General features: G+C 39.1%; 1 protein-coding gene across 7 annotated transcripts in view; it reads right to left on the bottom strand.

The window, feature by feature from the left end:
- NCALD (neurocalcin delta) overlaps nucleotides 1-24,761 on the bottom strand; it is a 445,233-nt gene that overhangs the window by 170,431 nt on the left and 250,041 nt on the right. Inside the window, exon 1 of one of the 7 annotated variants that reach the window (XM_059902287.1) lies at nucleotides 12,051-12,132. The exons of the other annotated variants lie outside the window; for them this stretch is intronic. The gene's annotated coding sequence lies outside the window, so the exon portion shown is untranslated. Of the gene's footprint in view, nucleotides 1-12,050; nucleotides 12,133-24,761 lie in introns of those variants that run through there. 7 annotated transcript variants of the gene reach the window in all.

Here is a 24,761-nt window from a genome sequence, read left to right as displayed (position 1 = left end):
ACATTTATAGTATGGAATTTTTCTGTAAGAAAGATTTGTTCCTTCACTCCTGTTTGTTTATTTATTTATTCTATCATTTGTTTATATCAGTATGGACACATGGATATTTATTTCATTCTTGTGGTTATAATCTATACTATCATTACTTTTTTTTTTTTTTGGCCGTGCCATGCAGCATGCAGGATCTTAGTTCCCCGACCAGGGATCAAACCCATGCCCCCTGCAGTGGGAGCATGGAGTCCTATAACCACTGGACCGCCAGGGAATTCCCACTTTTTTTCCCTTAAATTATAGCTTTGGCTATAGGGAGCTTTCAGGTTGACTCCTGTAACCTCTGACATGCTCTATCCTTTAAAAAATAGCACTTTCAAACTTTCTAGCACTACAAGGTGCTCCAAATTCACTTCTATTTTCCCTGCCTCAGCTCTACAATCAGCCATTCCTACAAAGAGCCTTGGTTTCTTTGATTGGAGAATGGTATTTAGAAACCAAGATGTGGGAGCTGGGTGTGTTCACTGTTACAGGGTATCATTGCTTCTAGGCTCTCTCAATAGACAGAGCTAGAAAATACATGTATGTGCATGAACCCATCAATACACACATATCAATATTAATTTCTGTATCTATTTATCTGCATGTGAATATAAAATATGTATATATGTGTGTGTATATGAGTCTATATATGTGTGTGATATATATCCATGCATCTACATATATGTATTTGTGTAAATATACATACATATCTGTCTATCTGTCTATCTATCTATCAGTATAAATATAAGATTATACCGATATCCTCAGATACTACTCAGCTGCTTTGAATCAACTCGCCTAATATTGACACACAGTGTCATCTTAAAGCCTCCACCTTGCATCTAAAATCCTAGTGAGAATAAATAAATAAAATCCTAGTCAGCAACTCTTATGGGTTGAATTGTGTCTCCTCAAAAAGACATGTTGAAGTCCTAACCCTCAGTACCTCAGAATGACCTGATTTGAAAATAGGGTAGTTGCAGATTTTATTAGTTAAGATGAAGTCATACTGGAGTAGGATGAATCCTTAATCCAATATGACTGGAGCCCTTATAAGAAGAGGAGAAGACAGACACACAAAAGGAAGACTGCCATGTGAAGACAGAAGTAGAGATTGCAGTTATGCTGCCCAGTACCTGGTACTTGGGGCTACCAAAAGCTGAAAGAGACAGGAAGGATTCTTCCCTAGAGCCTCTGGAGGGAACATGGTCCTGCCAACAACTTGACTGCAAACTTCTAGTCTCCAGAACTGTGAGAGGATAACTTTCTGTTGTTTTGAGCCACCCAGTTTTTGATACTTCGTTATGGCAGCTCTAGGAAACTAATACAGCACCTATAAAGTTGATACTGTTTTTACCCTGTATAACATGATAATACAGAAATTATCCACTATACTCCAAAAGCCACCTCAGTTACATCACATTTAAGACTGTCTGGATCCCACCTAGATGTCTGTCATTGGTGGCAAAGATGGTATCTTATTTTTTGTTATATCCCTACAACCTGGTGCAGTGCCAGGTACAGAGTAGGTACTCACTAAGTGTTTGTTGATTTGAATACCTACAGGCCTTCTCTGTCAACCCATTAGGCTAGCCAGGAGGTCTCCTTTCCAAGACGTTTTTTTTGCCTCCAAGTTCTGCTAGGTGAAATTCATTTGTCCATCCTTTCTTCTTCCCTTCCTTCCTTCCTTCCCTCCTCCCTCCAACAAATATTCATTGGACACATACATGTGCATGGCATAGTTCTAAACACTAGAGAAATAGCAGTGAACAAAAGAGACAAAAATCCTTGCCATCTTGAAGACTTACATTCTAATGGGGGAGAAGGATCTAGGATCTGAAATTGCAAATCACCTTATGTCTAAATGACATAAGTAGCAGGACAGGATAACAGAATGTATTTTGGGAATGGTTTCCATGGGTTATTTGGCCAGCTGTGGTCTGGTGGCCTCCTTTCCAATAACCAAAGGCCCCAGCTCAACAGCTGCACTGTTCTTATCCAATTTTTAAATTCCTCTCCTTCCCTAAGTGGAAGAGTGAAGGGGGGCGGGTATAATAAGGGGCAAAACCAAACTGGCCATGAAGAGAGTGGAGAAGACAGAATGGGAATAATAATTCTCCTACAATGCATTTTAAAGCCAACCCTTCCTGAGCTGTGCCAGGCTAATTACCTTACCTGTTGTTAATATCTTTATTGTTATTAAATCATTATGTTGACAACATAACTGCATAATAATAATGGCTAGCCAGTACTGAGAGTTTGCTATGTGCCAGGAAGTGGTCTAGACACTAACCAATTTGATCCCACTCACTCCTTCTGAGACAAGTACTATTATTTTTCATTTCACAGATGAAGAGCTGGATGCTTAGAGAGGTAAAGTCATCTGCTCCAAATCCCACAGTTAGTAAATGGCAGAGTCCAGACACAGATGTCAGTATGTTGGACTCCAAAGTCCTGGCTCTCCCCTTGTTCTCAGGGAACACCCCACACACCTCCCTAAGAGAAGGCATTGGCTGGCTACAGCTGCCCAGCCTGTACAGCCTTCAAACAGGATTTCCTTCCACAAAAATGTTCTTCTCAACAATGGACCCTCTTGCTGCCCCTGTCCCTTTTACCACTTCACTGTGAGTGTTTTTTCTAGCCCCACTGCCCCAGTGCTCTGTCTCCCCTGGTTACTGGCATAACAGATATCTGGTGTGATATTTGCTGGATTTCCACTGGTCATGGTCTCTCTATCTTTCCCAGCACCTCTCAGCCTTTTAATTCTCTCCTCATTATTTAAGCCAGCATGGAGCAATTTTCAAGCCGTCCAATTACAAGTGCATAGAAGGAATTGGGTCCATAATTAATTAGTTATTCCAGGACACAACAAAGCAAAAGCAAAGCCAAGAATGTGGAAAGCCCTGAAAAGTGAAACTGCAGGAGGAAAATTTACACATTCCAGGACCCTTCCCCAAGAGGGACAAAGAATCGAACAATATGGTCACTCAGATTCCAAGCTTCTCCACCTATCTTGGGATTGAACAGACATTAATCATTAGATGACAATCCCAAGTGGAACATCTCCCCCTCCAGAATGAACAGCTGCCTCTGTTTTAAGGATGAACTGATTCTTTCCCCATTGTTTTCACGCAGGAAGGTTAGCCCCTCTTTTCTCCCACAATTGTTCAAGCCACTGCAGAGACAGTCTTTCCTTTAAGATGGCCCCAGCCCCTGGGATTTCTTGCTCTTCATCAGAGCAGAAGTCAAGTTAGAACACCATAATTTAAGACAGCAAGCTAGGATGACTTTGGAGGCAGAGAAAGAAAAGATAGTAAAAGAATGCCAGGATTCTCCAATGTACAGTTACTATTTTAATTTGGAGAAGAAAGGAGGGCTTGGGTAGGAGTGCATCCAGATCAAATTCTCCCCAGAGACAAACTTGTTCTCCAACACACATGATAAAGGGTAAATGACAGGGGAGTGCTAGCACTGTTATTAGTGAAACTATTAAATTTTCATAAGGAGGAAATAGGGATTATGTTCGCTTTTAGTTATTATGGACTCTATCAGCGCCTGAAAGATCAGAGCCAACAAAACAAGAAGTCTGAAGAGCATTACAGCAAGTTCCCACATCTTACAGGGGTGCTATCGCTACCGTCACATACTTGCCAGCAGTGAAAATTAGGAGCCTTATATAGAACATTAGAGTTGTAGGAATCTTTTACTACTTTTTCCTACCTGCAGCCTAATTTCTTTTTGGTTCTACACTGGGCTAATGCCAGCTTTCAGGGCTGATCTCTGTACTTAAGGGAATATACCTAAACCTACTCCCGCCAAGCCACAGTCAAAGCACTTTGCTAATACCATGACAATGGATACAAGCAATGTTAGTTGGAAAGGAAAATAAAAATACCTGCCAGGACATTTATAAGACATACTACTTGCTTTTGCTGTTCCTGCTCAAAAGAGTAAATACTATGATGCATGTTGCTAAGCAATGTTGCATTTTCAGTCCTCAATAACTCCATTAGTAACAAAGGATGCCTTACTTCTGTGAATAATCAGCCTCAGCAACCATGGCTTCCAACACAAGGCAAAAGTGATTACTGCAAATATTTATCCTTCTGATTCAAAGATAACACTGTTTTTAGGGATCCTGTGTGAGAGTGACTGACTCTGCAGGACAGTCCCAGATCTTATGTTGATGACAACCCTTTGGTTTACAGATGCTGGAAAGTTTCTCAGAGTGAACTGTCAACTAATAGCTTCTCACCCTTTTCCCCCAGTTACCCAGCATTCCCTGGTTACTCAGGATTCCTTGGTTACCCAGCATTCTCTAGTTACCCAGAATTCCCAGTTACCCATCATTCATAGTCATCTAATATTCCCCAGTTACTCAGCATTTCACAGCTATGACGTATTAGGCAAAGACAGTCTGCAAGAAAATAACTTCTTCAGCAGGATTCTACCAATGGAATCTCTACTTATAGGAGCAATGCAGCACAAGACACTACTCTTTGAAAGTTAAAACACAGAATCTGGAGCCAGACTCCCTGAGGTGAATCTCAACTACACAGTTTCTTATTGAAGTGACTTTGGCAAATTAATGTCTTCATGCCTCTGTTTTCTCACCTGCTATTGCAATGATTAGATAAGCTGATGTGTATAAAGTACTTAGAACGGTGCCTCCTTCTGGAACATTCTAGGTCTGAGGCAGAGCTATAAAAGTGTTTGTGAGTCTTCAAACACATCCCCAATCAAAACAAGTAAATTCCACAATTTGTAAAGGAGGGAAAAGCTGACTCCAGAATGCACCCTTATGATCTGTATTTACTGCTTTTATGTTTCAGAGGAAGAAGCTAGAAATTGCCAAAATTTGAATTCCTATAACATCAAACTGTTACTAATTATGGTTCTGGTCATATGCCATATGTTTCCCAGAAATAACAAATGTTCCATGGAAAAGTAAGTGGCTAATAATGGTGAGAAAAACATATAGTGAATGTTCTTGTTTTTCTTGGCTGTCAATTTTAATATAATGAAATATTCAAAGAAAAATATGAACATTCAACAGCAACTACTTCTTACCACTTCAGAAAGACATTCTTGAACTACTGAAAGTTAGAAATCTATGTTCAGATAGCATTGTCAAGTATTCTGAATCTCTTACATTTTAAATTTTGAAAAATGTTACTCATATTCCAGGTGTTTTCCCCAGTAGAATTTACAGTGGTAGATGTTAAACTAACTCCACGTGATTCTCATTTTCAAAAATACAATTTTGGACTGCTTAAGAGTTTCAATGTATCCCCTTGAGCTGCATAAAAGAAAGCCATTTTGGTTTCAAATATAGTTTTGTTTCTGTGGGGATTTTTTTCTATGAGGAATATATTTCTCTTAGACAATTTCTCAATATTGCTATTTAACAGGCAAAGTGTTTTAGATTTCTTTTAAGCTCCATTTAGCTTACTTAAATGAAGTTGAATACAGTGAGTTTTTGCAACTATTTAGGGAAAGAAAATTAAATTATTGATTAAGTGAGCTACATTTATAAAGCCTATACCAGCACTAGCAGGCTGGGTATTTCATTTCAGTAGATTTTATACTAAAGAACATGTGTTTTTAAAATAAAACAGTTTGATATTCTCATTTATTTCTATTTTCAGTCTGATATTTTTCATTCATACAGGTTAGGCCTGATAATCCTGTAGGTGCTAAAAAGTGATCACAATCTGATCCAAGCTACTCTGGTGCTTTTAGGTGCTGTTATCTGTAACATGATACTTCTATGTGGAATAAGTGTGCTTACTATGTGACAGGCAATGCCAGGTGCTAGAATTATAATGATGAAAAAGCAGACCTGGGCCCTGTCCTCGTAGAGCTTATAGTCTAGGGCAGAGCTACCTAAAGTGTGGTCTGTGGACCAGCACCACCTCATGAACTACTTCTTATCAGCAACAGCACAAGTACAGAGATCGTGAGTAATTGTTCAGACAGTTTTACAGCACTGGACATAGCTGCACTACTCAAACGTGTGATCAAGTGGACGTGGCTCACTGAATGGGGTTTAGACCAGTTCAGACATGTGAATTTCACAGGGCGAGATCTAAGTACTGGTCATAGACAGGAAGATACATATTGTCCTGTAATAAACTGGAAATTTAAAAAAATCTAGTCCTTCTCATAGGTAGTTTGAGGAACACTAGTGTAGTGCTTTCCAAACATTATAGGAGGGAGAGAGAGATTAATTCCAACTGAGAAAATTTGGGAAAATTTCAAGGAAGAAATGGTTCTTAAGCATGGATTGGAATCTAAGGGGTAGAGATCATAGCATGAGAGCGCTATAAAGGCAGAAAAATGCAAGGATGCCCTGGGTAACCTAGTTCATTGCAGCTGGAGTGTGATATGGAGACAGGGGCAAGTGGAGGTAAAGGAGACACATCTGAAGAGATCGATTGCAGTCCAGTTAGTAGAGGGCTTTAAGTGCCATGAAAAAGAATTAGAACTTTATTTTTGAGACAATTGGAAGTTCTTAAATATTTCTGAACATAATAGTGACATGAAAGAAGGCTCTATTTAACAAAATAACATTTGAGCTATATGAAACACTTTGAGTCAGAGGCCTTTAGGTGAAGTAAATAATAACAGTAAAAGGAATTTAAAATATAGTTCTCTTAATGGTGTCATATATTAGTCATACGTCTAAGTGAATTCATGTAATCTTAAGTCTTCCCAGGCACCACAGCATAGTAAAATACCACTTTAGAAGATTTAATCATGTACGATTGAAGTGATTTTGAAATGCCATTTCTTAGCTTAACAGTGACAGAGAGAACACGCATTCTTCCCGTTTTCAGAAACTTTGAGTAAACCACTGATATTAAGGGAACATTAAACCAATATACTATTGTAATAACTTACACTAAAATGTCAAGTACCATCACCAAAGAATACAAGGGTAGCACTTTTTTTCTCTCTGCTGTTTTCGGCTTCCTATAAAACTAGAAATGAACTTGCTGAATGTGCCTCATTCAAATTTCTATGTGTCACCAAAAGGCTATTAATCTTGCAGCTGACTGAGTAGGAGTCTTTTGTGGCATTAAGATTCCCATAAATGTATCTTTAAAAAAACAGTTGAGCCACTAAGTAAGTTTTAAACTTTGAGGATAAAATTTTGTCAGGCTTTGACAAATAAAACAAGGCCCTTAAAGTGTAAACCACCCCCGCCTCCCTCCCTGCCCCCCCCCAAAAAAAACATATTACCATGTCAGGATTTCACACATTTGGCTGAATAAAAATCTAATTCTGGTTTCATAACATTATTTTTAATTATGATGTAAGAACTATAGAATTAGAAAGATACCATCCTGTTAAACTGAAAGCTATGCATTTAGAGTTGGACACGTTTGCAACACAACAACAACACAAAAGCTAAAGCAGCACTGTGAGTCCGTGATTATGATATACTAAAGAAATGGTTCTCAACTGAGAGTGATTTGGCCCCTTCCAGAAGACATCTGGCAATGTCTAGAGATGGCTGTCATAACTGGGGGGATACTACTGGTACCAGGTTGCCACTAAACATCCTACACTGCATAGGACAGCCCCTCACAACAAAATTATCTGGTCCAAAATGTTAACAGTGCTGCAGTTAAGAAATCCTGTACTAAAGGATCACACTAGCAACATTTCTATTATTCCTCTTGGCTTATATAGAAATAATCACTTTGATTTATGCAACCTGGAAATCAGAAGCAAGGAAGTTCCTGAAGATTAAAACAGATAATTATTATGCCTCCCTTTGATACAATGAACTACTCTCTGATTTTTGCAAACAAGACCTGAAGGTGACCCTCACAGGTGCTCTGGTTTATTAATTCCATCGATGGTAATAATTTATATGCAGATATGAAACACTGTCACCAGGAAATCTTCAAGCAGATCTTCAAGCAGAAAAGACAGGCATGACTGAAACCTCAAACAAGGTTCCAGATAAGTACTATTTTCTGACTGTAAGTCACTGATGATTTTAAGATGTGCCATCAATTAAATAAGAGCTTTGGGGAATGCGGCAAAGAAACATCTCTCCTTAAATGTGTACATTGATTGTAAAATGTGAACCTTTTATAGAGATGGTAAATGTGCAAAATCTGTAAAGTATTTTAAGTATATAATGTTTTAAGCTCTTTTTATAAAAAGAAATAGAAAGACTGGGATACTCTCCCTCTGAGATCCTTTTCCATCAGTGTTAGGTTAGCCTCAGTTATTTTCATTTTTTTCACTGCTCCCCTCCTCCCTTCCTCCATCACTCCAGGAAGAGATGGTAAAGGTGCTGGCGAGCAGCGGCATCACTGGTTCCTCAGAAAAAAAAACAAATGCAAATCTCTTAGCTTCCCTCTCTTATCCTATTCTCTTGGAATTTCTCCAAAGTCTTTGACTGTGAATTGAGTACTGTGAAGAACACCTGTGCTGAGCATGGTCCTAGATCTGCTAAAGGATATAACTCTATTTAACTAAACAGAGGAATAACCATACATAGATGCAATATGATATATATTTGAAAGTATTTTTAAAATTCCATCGAAAGACCACTTAACACCATTTATTCATAAACAAAAATTTACTATAAAACCTATATATTTGCTGCTTGTTCCACTAGAATTTAAGATCCATGTGAACAGGGATTTTTGTCTTGGGTTTATTGGCTGAATGGCTGAAAGAGTGAATGAATACCATCTCCCAAACAGCAGAGGCATTATACAATTGCAAACTCCTTTTATTTTCACACTAATGACAGGAGACGACAGGACTAACTCCATGTTATTAACTACTCGTGTTCATTCGTTCATTCATTCATTCTCTACTAAGTCTTTCACGATCTGCCCCTGCCACCTCTCTAGCTTTTCCTGCCCCACCCCGTTCTCCAGCGACACTGGCCTTGGCTCAGTTCCCAGTAAGCGCCAAGCTCCTTCTACCTCAGGGCCTCTGCCCAGAGCATTCTCCTCCCCATTCCGAACCTCTTCAGGTTTCTTCAGGGACGTCTTCCCGGATCACCACTTAGAATAGATGTAGGTAGTGCCTGTATTTTATAGTCTTGGTTTCCCATTTTTCTTTGGTTTTTTTTTTCCCCCATCATAGTATTGATCACATTTGTAAAATCTATTTGTGTAATTATTTGATTAACATCTTCCCTATACCGCACACTCAACTGTAGACAGAAACCATCCCTGCCTTGTTCCCCATTAAAATCCCCATCATTTAACACAGTGCCTGTCATACAGCAAGCACTCAATAAGTATTTATTGAATGAGTAAATGAATTAGGTTTCTAGGAACATGATCTGTTATTAAATATATGAGTCCATGTTATACTATATCATTCTCCACTAGGGCTCAAGTTAGTAGGTGCTTGCTTAATCAATACTTTATGGTTAATTGGAATCATCAGTTATCTACTACAAACTGCATTCTCAGTCTACATGACACTAAAAGAACTTGTTGCAAAATTGCTGACAAGTCAACAACTCTCTTTCTCTTCTTTTTTCTACAAACTAATAAAAGAGCAGGTTTTTTTCCCATTGAATTTATTAGCTGTTTTGGCATTAAGAACGTGACTGAGTGAAAAATCGTTGTCAGGGAATCAATTATTTGAGTGATCAGTATTTGTCTCTATTTGAAAACATCTGGAAGGATACTTTAATTATCCTTTAGATATTTGGTGTCTTGTGTTCTCAGCCTCTAAGATAATCTCTCCCCATTACTACTCCTGAACGAAAGGTATGCTATTGACGAAGTAGGTTTTTTTGATAGAGGAGGATTTCTGAGACATTGAAAATAAAGAGTAGTAAGCTCCTAGGCTAAGAGGATTAAAATAGCATTTTTTTAAGAGAAGAAGGAAAGAGGTCTTTAGTGCAGAAAACCGTAGAAAAAATATAATTCCATGTAATATCATGTAACTGAGAAGCTAGTCACATAGGAAGCGTTGGGGAAGAGTATGGATTTCTTGGGGATCCAGACAAAATAATTCTAGCCTAAGGGAGCTAAAGAGAGATACCCAGACAACAGGAAATCAGAAATGATGGTAAACCTAGAGTCTAGTCATATACTTCACTTTAAAATAGCTTCTTTACATATACCTTTCCTATCTATTGTTGTCAGGAACTCTGTCACTAGGTAATTTTTACAAGAGTGTCTGGAATTCTTGAACAAAATTCCAGAAAGCCCAGGAAATTGGGGCAGTGTTTGCTAACTTAGGCCATTCTTTTGGAAAGCCCCACTTAGACAGTTTAGCCTCTGTTTAAGGGGTCATCCTCATCTTTGCCTTGCCCATTCCTCTCTCGAGGCAACAGCAGTTGAGCAGGAAGTGGCTCCTTCACTGCCTCAAGAGCTTTTTGGTCAATTTCTTATTCAAATTGTCCTCCTTTGGGTCTGGCAGATGCCTCAAATCTGCAGCACAAACTCCTGTAGCCTCTTCTTGCTCTGCATAAAGCAGAGATGAAGTAGAGTATATTTGGGGCTCACTCAGGAAGGGACTCTGCAGTGAGGAATCACCTGTCCCTGAGATCACAGACACAGAAGAGAAACTTGGATGCTTGAGGAGGGGCAGAAACAACCAGAAGCCAACAGCACACATACTGATTCTCTACACCTTCACGTCAAGGGGAAGGGTTCTTATGTTGGATCATACTCATGCTTTACTGTCTTTGGGGACAAGAATGCATATTTTTCTATTATCCTTTAGTTTGATATCAGAAAGATCCAAGGAACTAATGCAATGGCTACTATCATGTTTAGGGTTGAGATCCATAAGTACTTCAAAATATCTCAAGCTGCCTGATCACTGCCAACTTAAATGCACAATTCTTTCTTGGGCTCCAGGAGAAACGCATTGGGGTTGAGGCTTAGTTATCAATGTCATGAGGAAAAAAAAAAGATTTTGGTTAGCTTGACTTCAAATATTTTATTACTGTCCTATAAATCTCATTAAAAGAACTGGCCTATCCAATTTGGAATAAAGGCTTTTCACTTTCACCTTCACATTACATCCAGATGAGCCATGTTGCTCATCTAATGATTAAACCATAGAGACTTAATGGGGATGAAGGAAGTGGGATGAAAAAGAGCTAAGTACATTTAAGTCTCATTTTATATTGACTTATCTCCCTTCCCTCCAATATCAGCAAAATACGAACCAAAGTTTTGTTCTGGCCCAATTTACTTTAATATTTTTGCCATTTTTTCCTCATATAAAACTATTTGGCCAAGTAAATATTCATGCCTTGTTTACAAACAGTCACAAAAGGTATTACCAGGGCTTAAGCGATATTATCTTGCCTACAAATCTTGGCTGGCTCTCATCTGGGGCCATTAGCATATTTTGAAAAATTTCCAAGAAATTCATAAATCAGCAGATTTCCCTTCCTGAAAAGCCAATTTCCTAAACATTCAATGAAATGGCTTTTGAGACCCACATCAACAAAGTAGGAAAGTAATAATGTTCCTATCTTAACAGTAAATTCACTACTGCGGGTGCTGCTGCCCTCATTAGAATTTCAAAAGAATCTTTTCTGAATTAGAAAACATTTCATCTACTTGCTGCACAATATCCTCTTCAATTTTCCATGCCAAATGAGTACATTTGGAAAGTAAGGAGGGGCACATAGTTATTGCCTTTTTTTCCAGGAAGCAAGTCAGGTTTTTACTTCTTTATAACTTCTCCTACTTTTTTTAAAGTAAATTTCTCTAGGTTTCTATTTAATCAGAGGCACCACAGAAGAGAAAACAATTTTTACAAAAGTACAATGGTGGCATAGTTTTCTTTTTGGTAACATACAAATTCATCTACAGTTAAAAATGGAAATGTATACTTCACAACAAAGTTTTCATGGCAGATATAAATTACCATTTTCTATTTACCAAATACCAAAAACATATAAACACACAACAACTTAACTAGGATGCAACATCTTTGCATTCTGAATCATAATTTACACAATTTAAAACCCAGGCATTTGAGAGGTTAAAAAAGTAACTCACGATATGCAGTCACGCAGCGCCTCAGATCTCAGAGCCCTCTGCAGTTATCACAACAGATTTTATCACCCGCAGTTCTCTGGCCCTGTGACTGAGATCACTCATAATTAATGAATAACTTACTTGAACACCTGACAGCTCAGTAAGCGGTTTATGTAAGGCCGTTACTTTTATTTCTTCTGTAGTTGCCTTTGCAAACAGGAAACAGGAAACACACCTACAAGAACACTGACATATCTCAGCCTAATTGGTCTTTGGCTCAAAGTACTCAGGGCTGAGTCTTGTACAGCAGGGGCGATAAATACAGTCCCTAAGAGAGCAAGACTCAGGTCCTGGCATGTCAAAGTCTAAAATCCTTTAGACAGATGCCATGCAGGAAATGTATTACAAGCGTTCTTAGCAATATTCAGGCCTTATGGCCTTAATCCTGGAAGGACTATAAATTTCAGAATAGATATTTATATATATATATTATACTTATAAATATATATATATATACATGTGTGTATATATAAACATAAACATATAATACACTAAGTAATATATTATTTAAAATATATACATTATTTAAAATAATAAACATTAAAATAATATATATAATATTTTCCTGGAATATATGTGGAAACTATCACTCAGGAATCTTTTGGCTACAAATAACAGAAAACCCAACTCAAACTCACTTAAACAAATAAATAACAAGACATGGAAATATTTTGGTTCATTGAGCTGGGGAAGAAAAACCTGGATGTAGGGTTGGTTTTTGGAAAACAGAGGTTCACTATGTATATCATTTGACTCTCTGCAATTCTCTTAGCATGGCATTCTCTGTAGATTGATTTCATCTTGTAGCTGCCTTTCCTCATGGTGCAAAAAAATAGCTTCAGCAGTTTAAGACCACACATCCATCTTCCAAGAGTGTAGTGTTAGCATGCTGCCAGACTCAAGCTCTGAAGTCATTCTGACTGCCCATCGCTTAATCAGTCACGATACTTTGCTGAATGACTTTAAACTAATCTAGCCTTATCCTTAGAGGAGAGGGTAGGACACTCCAAAGAAAAATCACATGGAAAGGCATTCAGATTACTAAGAGGAAGAGAAAAGGAGGAAAGGAATATTGGAGGAAATCAACAAATGTCCACTACAACAGTGTTCGGCAATAGTCTGCACCTGAAGACTGGTGTTTGAGGATGTGTATCTATGAAAACACTGGATCTTGGGCTATCTAAAGATGTCCGAAAGAGAATGAGCTGAGGTTTAAGAGATATTGATTACCCAAGTCTTTGCATTTAGTAAGACTTTCTATTAACATTAGGTTTGCTCTCTGAGAAAATAGTTCAGAATGTTTCCACTTTGTTTATGAAACACATTTTATAATGTATGAAATGCTCTTGCATGTGATCTTCCATTTTGTTATCCAAACAACCCTGCTAGGGGGATAGGCAGTCCTGGCAGGTGCTTAGAGAGTGGGGCAGACACTGCTGATTAACTATCCAGCTCCCAGTCTACCCTTTGTCCTAACTGAACCTTGATTTTGCTCAGGGCAGCAATTTGCCCTGTTTAAACTACAGCTAAGGATGGGCAGGTGGAACAGTTTGGGCCCCTGCAGATGTAAGCTGGAGGTACTAGGTAGAGCTCCTGGAAAAGCTCTTTTAAAGGGCTCTGGCATTTGCTTTTTGCTCTTTGCCTTTCCTGTTCTTATGCCTGAAACTGAGCAGAGACTTGCCAACAGAAAGCGAGCGCCGCAGGAAGCAGTGCCAGGACAGGAAAATGTGAACTGTAATTGACCAACTGCTGGAGTCTCCCTGGGGACAACTCTGAGAGTTAAACACTCCAGGGGGGCACAGTCATTGTGGGGGCGTCCTCAAAATACTGCGAGATTTACTTCCAGGAGCTCTACCAGATATCCACAGTAAATACCAGAGAAAAATCCCCTCAGGCTTCTGGAAGGGGGAGGGGAAAATGAACATTTTTGAAATATGCCATAACACTCTGTTCTTGCCCTCAGGGGAAACTAGTTAACCAAAGCCTAACCTGCTAGAAGAGCCTCAGAGCCTAACTGACCTGGGGAAGGGAAATACTCAGCTCTAGACTCCTCTAGGCTTCCACTGTGGCAGAAGGGAACTGCTCAACTGCAGCCCACCCTAGCCATCCTGTCCCACCTAAGTGAGGAGAAAAAAACTGAGAAACACTTGTGAACTTGGCAGTCCAAAGGCACAGGCTCACCAAAAGACTGAGACCTAATTGTAGGGTGCACAGAACACTTCTTTTCCCTGAAAACTCGCTACCACATTCCTGAAGATCTATTTACAGCAGTTCCTTTTACCTGGTACATCATGTCTGGCTATCAAGAAAAAATTATAAGGCATACCAAAAGAAAAGAAAAAGCCACACAATTTTTAGAGACAGAGCATCAGAACCAGCATGGCAGGGAAGTTGGAACTTAAAAGATAACAGAGCTCTCACAAAGGTTGGAATAATTTACTGAGCCAAAAGTCAAGGAGGAGCCATACCCAAAGATCAATTCCAGAGGGATTAAGGATTTAGCTGAAAAAGCAAAATGTTAAAACTTGTAGAAGAAAATATAGGATAACATCTTTCTGACCTCCAAATGGGAAGAGTTCTTAAGGCTAAGTTCAAAAGTGCTAATCACGAAAGGAAAGATTGATAAATTTGCCTACTCTACTATTAAGTTCTTCTGTTTATGGCAAGGTAACAATAAAGAAAGAAGACATGTCAATATCTGAGACAAGTTTGCAACCTGTGAAATCAACGAAAGACCAGTATTCAGATTATATAAAGAAATGTTACAAATCAGTAAGAAAAAGACAACACAATAGAAAAATGAGCAACAGATCTGACACATCATCCCAGAGAAGAAAAATATGAATGATGAACAGTTTTCTTTCTTCCTTTCTGGTCTGCCTTTTATTTTGTCTTCTTACTTTATTGCACTGTGTAGAACTTCCAGCTCTATGTTGAACAGGAGTTGTGAAAGAGGGCATCCTTTGCCTGCTCCTGATCTTATGAGGAAAGGATTTAGTTTTTCACTGTTAAGTTTAAAAATCAATTTTAGGAAGTTCCCCTCTATTCCTATTTTTCTGAGAGTTTTTCTTTTCTTTTTTTTTAAATCATGAATGGGTGTTGAATTTTGTCAAACAATTTTTCTGCTTCAATTAGTATAACTATGATACTTTTTCTTTAAACTGTTTATATGGTTGATTATACTGCTTTTCATATTGAATGATCTTTGCATTCCTAGAATAAACATCACTTGATCATGGTATATAATTATTTTTATTAACTGCTGAATGCTATTTGCTAATATTTGTTAAGGAATTTTGCATCTATCTTCATGAGAGTCATTAGTCTCTAGTTTTCTTATGTTGTACTGTCTTTTTCCAGTTTAGGTATCAGAATTGCTTCATATAATGAATTGGGGACTGTTCCCTCCTTATATTTTCTGGAAGAGATTTATAGGATTAACATTAATTCTTCTTTAAATATTTGGTAGAATTTTCCAGTGAAACCCTCTGGGCCTGGAATTTTCTGTTTGGGGAGTTTCTAAACTAATTCAATTTCCTTAGTTATAAGACTCTTCAAATTATCTACCTTACACTGTGTGAGTTGTGGTTGTTGGTGCTTTTCAGGAAATTGGTCCATTTCACCTAAGTTGTGAAACTTTTATGTGTAGATTTATTTGTAAATATTCCTTTAATATTCTTTTGACATCAGGAGGTCTGTAGTGATGTCTCCTTTTTGATTCCAGATATTGGTAATTTGTGTCTTCTTTTTCTTTGTCAGTGTTGCTGGAGGTTTATCAATTTTGTTGATCTTTACAAGGAAGCAGTTTTTTGTTTGACCTATTTTCTCTATTATTTTTCTCTTTTCAGTTTTATTGATTTCTGATCTTTTCTTTATTATGTTCTTCTTTTTGCTTGCTTTGGGTTCATCATCTCTTTTTTTTTTTCTAGTTTCTTGAAAAACGAGTTTCTGGAGATGGGAGCTTAGATTATTGATTTGAGACTTTCCTCTTTTCTAATGCAAATATTTTAGTGCTATAAATTTTCCTCTCAGAACTGCTTTAGCTGAGTCTCACAAATTTTGATATACTGTATTTTCATTTCCATTCACTTCAATGTATTTTTTTAAATTTCCTTGAGACTTCCTCTTTGACCCACAGATTATTTAGAAGTTTGTTTTTTCAATTCCAAATGTTTAGAGATTGTCATCTTTCTGTTAATTGATTTCCATTTTGATTCCACTGTAGTCAGAGAATACACTCTATGATTTTAATTTTTTTTTAATTTGTTGAAGTTTGTTTTATGGTTTATGGGCTATCTTGGCATATATTTTGTGGTGCTTGAAAAGAACATCTTTTCTGCTGTTGTTGGTGAGATTCTATACATATAAATTAGATCTAGTTGATTGGTAGTGTTGTGTTCTTCTCTATGATGCTGGTTTTCTGTCTAGTTGTTCTATTAATTGTTGAGAGAGGTTTGTTGAGGTTTCCAACTCTAATTGTGGATTTGTCTATTCCGGTAGTTTTTGCAGTTTCGTTTCACAAATTTTGCTCTGTTGTTTGGTACATATTTAGGAGTTGCATGCAAAATATGTATCTTTGCTATATCTTTTTGGTGGATTGACCCTTTTATCATTATGTAATGTCCCTCTCTGTTCCTGGTCTTTTTCTTTGCTCTGAAGTCTTCTTTTTTTTATAAATTCATTTATTTTATTTTATTTATTTTATTTTTGGCTGCGTTGGGTCTTCGTTGCTATGCGTGGGCTTTTCTCTGGTTGTGGCGAGTGGGGGCTACTCTTAGTTGCGGTGCACAGGCTTCTCATTGTGGTGGCTTCTCTTGTTGTGGAGCACGGGCTCTAGGCATTGTGGCACACGGGCTCAGTAGTTGTGGCTCGCAGGCTCTAGAGTGCAGGCTCAGTAGTTGTGGCACACGGGCTTAGTTGCTCCATGGCATGTGGGATCTTCCCGGACCAGGGCTCGAGCCCATGTCTCCTGCATTGGCAGGTAGATTTTTAACCAGTGCACCACCAGGGAAGCCCTGCTCTGAAGTCTTCTTTATCTGATTTTAATATAACCACTCCTGCTTTCTTTTGATTAATGTTTACAAGGTATATCATTTTCCATCTTTTTACTCTCACCCTCCTATATTATTATATTTGAAGGTAGTTTCTTGTAGATAGCATATAGTTAAGTCATTTTTTTTAATCCACTGTGTTAATCTCCATCTTATAAATTGTATATTTAGACTATTTACATTTAATGTAATTATGATATGCTTGAGCTAAAGTCTGCCACTTTATTTTTTGTTTTCTGTTCTCTATTTTCTCTTTATTTTCATTTTCCAATATTATTGTGGACACTTGAACATTTTTCAGAATTCCATCTATAATGTTTTTTCAGTATTATCTCTTTGTATAGCTTATTTAATGGTTGCTTTCCACACTACATTAAATATACATAACTTACCAGTGTACTGTTGATGTTATACCAGTTCAAGTAAACTCCTTACCTCCCTTTACATCCTTTTACTCTCCCTCATTTATAAAGTAATTTTTAAAAATATCTCCTCTACATACATTGAAAGTCATATCAGACAGTGTTATAATTTTTGCTTCAATCATCACACATAATTTAGAAAACTTAGGAAAAGGAAAGTTTATAGTATTTACTCCTATTTTTATTTTTTGTATTATTCTTTCTTCCTTCTAGTGTTCCAAGATTCCCACTTTTATCAGTTCCTTTTTGTTTAGAGACTTTCTTTAGCTATTTTGTTAAGATAAGCCTGCTGGTGACAAATTCCTAGGTTTTCCTTCAACTGAGAATGTCTTAATTTCCTCTTAATTCCTGAAGGATATTTTTTACTGGATATAGAATTCTGGGTTGACAGCTCTTTTCTTTCAGCATTTGAAAAATATTCTCCCACTTCCTTCTGGCCTCCATGGTTTCTAATGACAAATCCACCATCATTATAACTTTTTCCCCCTATAGATAAGGTTTCATTTCTCTCTTGCTGTTTTCAAGATCTTTTCCTTTCCTTTATTTTTCAGAAGTTTGACTATAATGTGTCTTTGTGTTGATTTCTTTGGGTTAATCTTGTTGGGATTTCACTCAACTTCTTGACACTGTAGGTCTGTGTCTTTTGCCAAATTTGGAAAACTTTCAGCCTTTGTTTCTTTGAATACCTTTTTAGCCTTGTCCTCCTTCTCTCCTTCCAGGAATGATGGTACATTCGCTAAACAATTTTCTGGTTTTAGGGTTGGTAATTTCTGTTATTTTATCTGTAAGTTCACTGATCCTTTCCTCTGTCCTCTCCATTCTACTGTTGAACCCATGTATTGATTTTTTTTACTTCATTTATTATGTTTTTCAGTTTCTAGGAAACTGAAAATGATAATAAAATTTTACAAAGAACACAAAAATCCAGCCAAAACATTTTTTTTTTTGAAGCTGCAAAAGGAAACAGCTATATTCTGCTTCCTAAGAAATGAATACCTTGGTGACCAGGCAAAGGGTTTTGCTTCAGTTCAACAGCCTTCTGTTAGAACCTGTCCTGGGATTTCCTCTCCAGAGCAATGTGGCTGTTCTGGTCATGACTGCCTCCAGGGGACAGGACAGGCATTTGAGGTAGGAACAAGCAGTATTTCAGCAGGAAGCCATAACTTACCATGGTGCTATAAAGCTTTCTTCTTCTGGCCTTTTCATCCTCACCCCACCTAATGGTATTTCAGTCCTTCAGTTCCCTCAGATCCCAGACTCTTTGCATGAATTTTTACACTTTTCTCTCCTCTTGCATACTTTTCCTCTGGCATTCTGCTTGTTTACCTGGTCTCTTACCCATTTTTGCTTGCATTATGACACTTCATGCATGTGTGGATTCCCTGACCCAGCTCCTTAACTGGGGCCCTTGAGCTAGCTAAACACCACCTACACATTTTAATGGGTTTATTTTTCCCAACACTTGTGTTGCTCTCCAAAGCTAATGGAGTACAGATCTTTCTTTCTTCTCTTCAAGCTGGGGGCTAGGGATGTTAAATTTTAAAGGTCCATAGTCTCCTCTCTCTAGGAGATACTATGAGGTCACCAGCTGCTTCTGATATGTGCTCCTTCCATCCCAAGCCCCACAACTAGAGGCAAGAAGAGAAATGGGTGGGAGGACATATTAACACTGAAAAGCTTGATAAATACTAACAGCAAATACTAAAAATAACTAGGCAGAAGTAGTCTACTTTTAGGAATTTCATTTGTGCCTTTGTGTTGGGGGCGAGGAGGAGGGAGAGAGAGAGGGCTGTGGAGAAGGGGCTGGAAATGTTAATGTTCTCTGGAGGTAGACGGCCTAAGAGCTTCCCCAGGCAGACAGTACCACCCCCCCCCCCCCCAAATAGCTCTTCTTTCTCAGCTTTCTCGGGCTTCTGCAGCTCTGCAAATGGCCCCTCCCTGTGCTGCAAACAGCATCCCTGCTCTTGCCAGCAGAGAGGAAAAGCAGCTAAAAGACTGCAGGCTGCTTTGCTCCTCAGCCTCACCCTCTCCTAACTGCAGAATATCCTGGCCATTTTTGACCTCAGCTTCTGGAGATTAGAGAGTGGTTGGGATCAGTGTGTGCTGCCTACATATCAGTGAGTCCCTGGTATGCTGGGTGTGACATGGCAGAGTCATTAACCCCACATGACACAATCTGCACGGTGGAGACAGGAAATCACAGACTAGGAAATTCACATGTCTCCCAAAATGCCTTCTAGGACTGGCAGCCCCTGCTGCCCACTTCTAGGACTGTGACGTGGATAAATGACCACGATCATTTCATGGCCAGGATCTCCTAATTTAACAAAATGGAGGAGAGCAAGTCTGTTCAATTCTGTTTCTGTCATTTTCCCTTCCCTAGTGAGCAATTCAATTATGTTATGAATCGATATGGCTCGCTACAGCAGGAGGAAAATACAACGTGAGGGAAATAAATGGTTCCCGCTTGGATGAATTATATGTACTTTTGAGCGTTTCATCATATCTGTCCTGTGCAACCAGCAAAAGGGAAGTATCTCAAGCCTGAGTCTTCCCCTCCTGCTCCCCTAACCTTTCCTCCATAACACGCACTCTCAATAGCACAGCTGGACAGCAATAAAAGAAATAAAAAGTGTTCCTTCCTCTTCCCTACTCTCAAAGTCTCCACATCTTCATCCATCTCCCCCTCCTTCCTTCATGACTTGGAGGATGAAGGAGCATCCTCCATGCAAAGGTTAATCTCTGTGTCCGGATTCTCCCCGCCAGCATCATCCATAGCTTGATCCATCCCTTATCCCCATCACTCCTCTTATAGCTTTAACATGCTACTTCCCTCATCTCCTTCTCTGAAGCTGGAAAAAGCTTCAGCCTCTAATCCTGCAAATCTGCCTTCTATTTTGTTACCCTTTACCAACCCATTTCTCTCCTCCTCTTCTTCATCACACTTCCTAAAAGGATCTACACTGATTATTTCCACCTCCCTTCCCTTATTTACTCCTTAACCCACCCAATCAGACGTTCATCTGCCTTCTCCAAGGTGCCTAATGATTTCCAGGTTGCCAAATGCAATGGCCTTGACCTTTCTGCTCAGGCCTCCTGAATCCCACTTTGCCCTCTGATGCCATGATAGTACAATATCCTAGCTTTCCTGGGACCTATCTGTCCATTCCTAGGCTCTTCCACTATCTCCTTCTCTCCTGATCATCCATAAATATGAGAAATCCCCATGGTCTAGGGTTGCCAGATTTAGTAAATAAAGTATAGAATGCCCAGTTAAATATGAATTTCAAATCAGCAATGAATAAATTTTTAGTATAAATATGTCCTAAATATTTCATGGGACATTCTTATACTAAAACATTATTCTCTGTTGATCTGAAATTCAATTTTAACCAAGCATCCTGTATTTTACTGGCAACTCTACCATAGTTGTTTCTTTAATGTTCATCTCCCCCCTCCCTCCCTCTCTCTCTCCTTCTGATGCATTTCTCTGTTTTACCCTGGATTTTTTATAGCATCTTCAATTCATTATATATCAAACTGAACTTATTGTTTTAGATCCTCAAGTCTACTTCTCTACCTGGCTTCTCTATCTCTAGTAATATCTTTTCCAGCTTTCCAATCACCTCAACTCCAAATGTAGTAGCCTTCCTAGTCAAGTGGCTGAATCTCGGTTGACTTTATCCTCACCAGCATTCTTAGAACTCTCTTCCCATTTCCATGGATACTGCTAACTTGAAGTCCTTGTCATCTCTGTATGACTACAAACCACACCAGACTATCCAGGGTATTGAAATCACCTTCTCATTATCTTCTCATCCACCCTCCCTCCCTCCACAAGCTGTCACTCAATTAACATCCTAATTAAAGCCAAGTATGGATATGCCACTTTCTTGATCAAGGAAGCTTCCTACTGGTTCCTGGTTAAAGTTGAAGCTCCCTAGCCAGGATTTAGGGCCATCCATGAGTTGACCTTTCTCCTCTTACCTCCCTGTGGTGTCCTCTATGTACCTCAAACTCAAGACACAGCAGAATACATTGTTGGGGTCTTCCTATTAGTTTGCTCACACTTAGGAGAGGGTGACTCTTGCAGTTTCTGCATAATGCTCACAATATGCTCACTAAATGCTTGTTGAATTTGTGAAGTCAGTTCTAAATTATCCACATTAACAGGATGAAGAATTAAATCTACAAATCACTTATATGATAATGCAAGTGAATGTACTTTTTCCCAAACCCATTGCTTGCTTACTGCTAAATATGTGCAATGTCAAGCTCGCAAAAGCATCTCATATCCTGCGATGTCAAGTCACAGCTGGAGTCTGATGGGACTCGCAGGGGCAGAGACAGACACAGACCCACCCACTCTCGCTCTCAGCTGCTTCTCTTGATTTACTTTTTAAACTGATTTCTTCCCCATTTCCCCCATTTCTTAAACTTGGAAAGTTTTAATGTCCTCTGTAAATGTCCTTGAATTCTGTTACGTAAATCTGCAGCCAACCCCACATGCTGATTCAAAAACATCTAAGTGCTTTGGGCTTCCCTGGTGGCACAGTGGTTAAGAATCCGCCTGCCAATGCAGGAGACACGGGTTCAAGCCCTGGTCCGGGAAGATCCCACATGCTGCGGAGCAACTAACCCCGTGCGCCACAACTACTGAGCCTGCGCTCTAGAGCCCACGAGCCACAACTACTGAGACCACCTGCCACAACTACTGAAGCCCGCGCACCTAGAGCCCATGCTCCACAACAAGAGAAGCCACCGCAATGAGAAGCCCTCGCACCACAACGAAGAGTAGACCCCGCTCGCCCCAACTAGAGAAAAGCCCGCATGCAGCAACGAAGACTCAACACAGCCAAAAATAAATAAATAAAATAAATAAATTTATTTAAAAAAAAATCTAAGTCCTTTGATAATCTAAATCAGGGGTCTGCTACAGGCTAGATAATACATATTTTCAGCTTTGCAGACCATATAGTCTCTGCTGCAACTACTCAGTTCTGCTGCTGTGTCACCAAGGCAGCCTAGATGACACAAAAACAAATGAGCAGGCCTGTGTGCCAATAAAACTTTACCTACAAAAACAGGCAGTCAGTGTGTGAGTCATTGTTTGCCAACCCCCAACCTAAATCAAGCTTCTGGTGAACAAATGGCTTCATATTTTCTTTCCAAACTCTATCTTTCATTGTGGTCACTTGATTAGAAAGGATACCAGAATTTCATTTGATATGGTCTTTTCTTTTTTCACAAGGTTATAATTAAACCAAATTCAGGACCCTGAGTGGATGAGGGGAAATCAGGAGTGGGTACTGGAAGCCCTCCCTGGGACCTTCCCCCCAGCCCTGTGGACACCACCCCAGGGTGGGGGCAGCGCAAGGCCAATGGAGTGAGGAGCTCACTCTCTTTGGGCACAAATTTTAAGGGGGGCACCAAAAAACTCAGTAATCAAAATAAATATATTAATGCAATACTTTAGAAAGTCAACATTGTTTTGAATTGATGTTTTGTTCATCATAGGTTTTTTTGCATTAATTTTGATTTAAAAAAAATATTGCATTAAACGTTATTTTATGGAGTTTTATGGTGCCTTCTTTAATTTTGTGACAAAGCGAGTGCCCTACTCCCCTCCCTCCCCATTCCTTAGAACCAGCCCCATGTCACCCTATGGGTGCATTATCAGCACCCGCTGCCTTTCAGAGGATGATGTACACCTTTTTAATGTTACCTTTGGACTAGATCATTCCTCTGGGCTGCTTTGATACCATTTCGGTTACTGGACCTGCCTCATACACAGATAGATTTGAAGCGTGTGGAAACTCTTGTACCTGACTGTCTAGAGTCACTTATTGAGGGACATGTTAAGGTGAGAAGGGAACTAACATTTTATAAAATACACACTAAGTCCCAAGTGACACTAGGGTAAGGGACTTTCTAACCATCATTGCTCATGACAAGCCAATGAGATTTTGTATACATTCTTTTGTATGAGTGAGGAAATGGAGGCTCAATAAACCAAGATTACAGAAAATATTAAAGCCAGGTGGAAGCTTCCTGCTACAACTCATTACCTATCAAAAAGCTAACACTGTGGACATAGTTAAGGCACCTTTTTGCCTCTCTCCCTAACATATGCACAGAACCTCTCTCATGTATAAAGAGCGTTCCAGTGCTTCATCTCATATGAGCTTCATGATAAACCTGGGAGGTAAAAGTCTCATATGTAAGACATGCTAGCATGGACTCATCAATTCTATTATATGGGTGAGGACATACTCAGAAAGGTTAAGTAACATAGCCCAACGTCACCAGCTAATAAGTGGCAAAACTGGAATTATAAACCTAGGTCATCTGAGGCCTGGTGAGTTGTGCTTTTCATTATATCCTTCCCACCCTAGAGGAGCACCCCCAGCATAGGTGTCTTTGACCCAGTACCACTCATGTTCATATCACAGAGAGTTCCTAAAAGAAATAATATCTGGGACTAGAAATTTTGATAGAAGGAAACTAGCACATAAGGGAAGGAGCCTGAAGTATTGAGTGCTATCTACCCTGATAAGGAAGACCTGAGGTAAACAGGGGGTTAAGGGAGTGGAGGGAGTGTTAGGAACCCCTGGAAGGATGGAGGCATGATGAGGCTCAGACGGACAAGGCCAACCTTGGCCTGCTTCACCCCTTTGCCAAGGGTCATCCTCTTGGTGCTAGGATTCATTGTAATTGTAATTAAAGCAATTGTAATCCATCAATGCAACTTCTGCTCAAACCCCCCAATCTTTCTGAAGATGTGGTACATATATACAATGGAATATTACTCAACCATTAAAAAGAATGAAATAATGCCATTTGCAGCAACATGATGGACCTGGAGATTGTCATACTGAGTGAAGTAAGCCAGACAGAGAAAGAGAAATATTGTATGATATCGCTTATATGCAGAATCTAAAAATAAAAAAAATGATACAAATGAACTTATTTACAAAACAGAAACAGTCTCACAGACTTAGAGAACGAACTTATGGCTACGGGGAGGCGGGGGGGGGGGGGGCGGGGCGGGGGGGGAAGGCGGGGCGGGATGGTTAGGGAGTTTGGGATTGACATGTACACACCGCTATATTTAAAACAGATAACCAACAAGACCTATTGTGTGGCACAGGGAACTCTGCTCAATATTCTGTAACAACCTAATTGGGAAAAGAATTTGA

Source organism: Balaenoptera ricei, chromosome 17 (genome assembly GCF_028023285.1).
Source record: "Balaenoptera ricei isolate mBalRic1 chromosome 17, mBalRic1.hap2, whole genome shotgun sequence".
In the NCBI taxonomy this organism is placed as follows: domain Eukaryota; kingdom Metazoa; phylum Chordata; class Mammalia; order Artiodactyla; family Balaenopteridae; genus Balaenoptera; species Balaenoptera ricei.
This window is presented reverse-complemented; position numbering and strand designations above follow the sequence as displayed.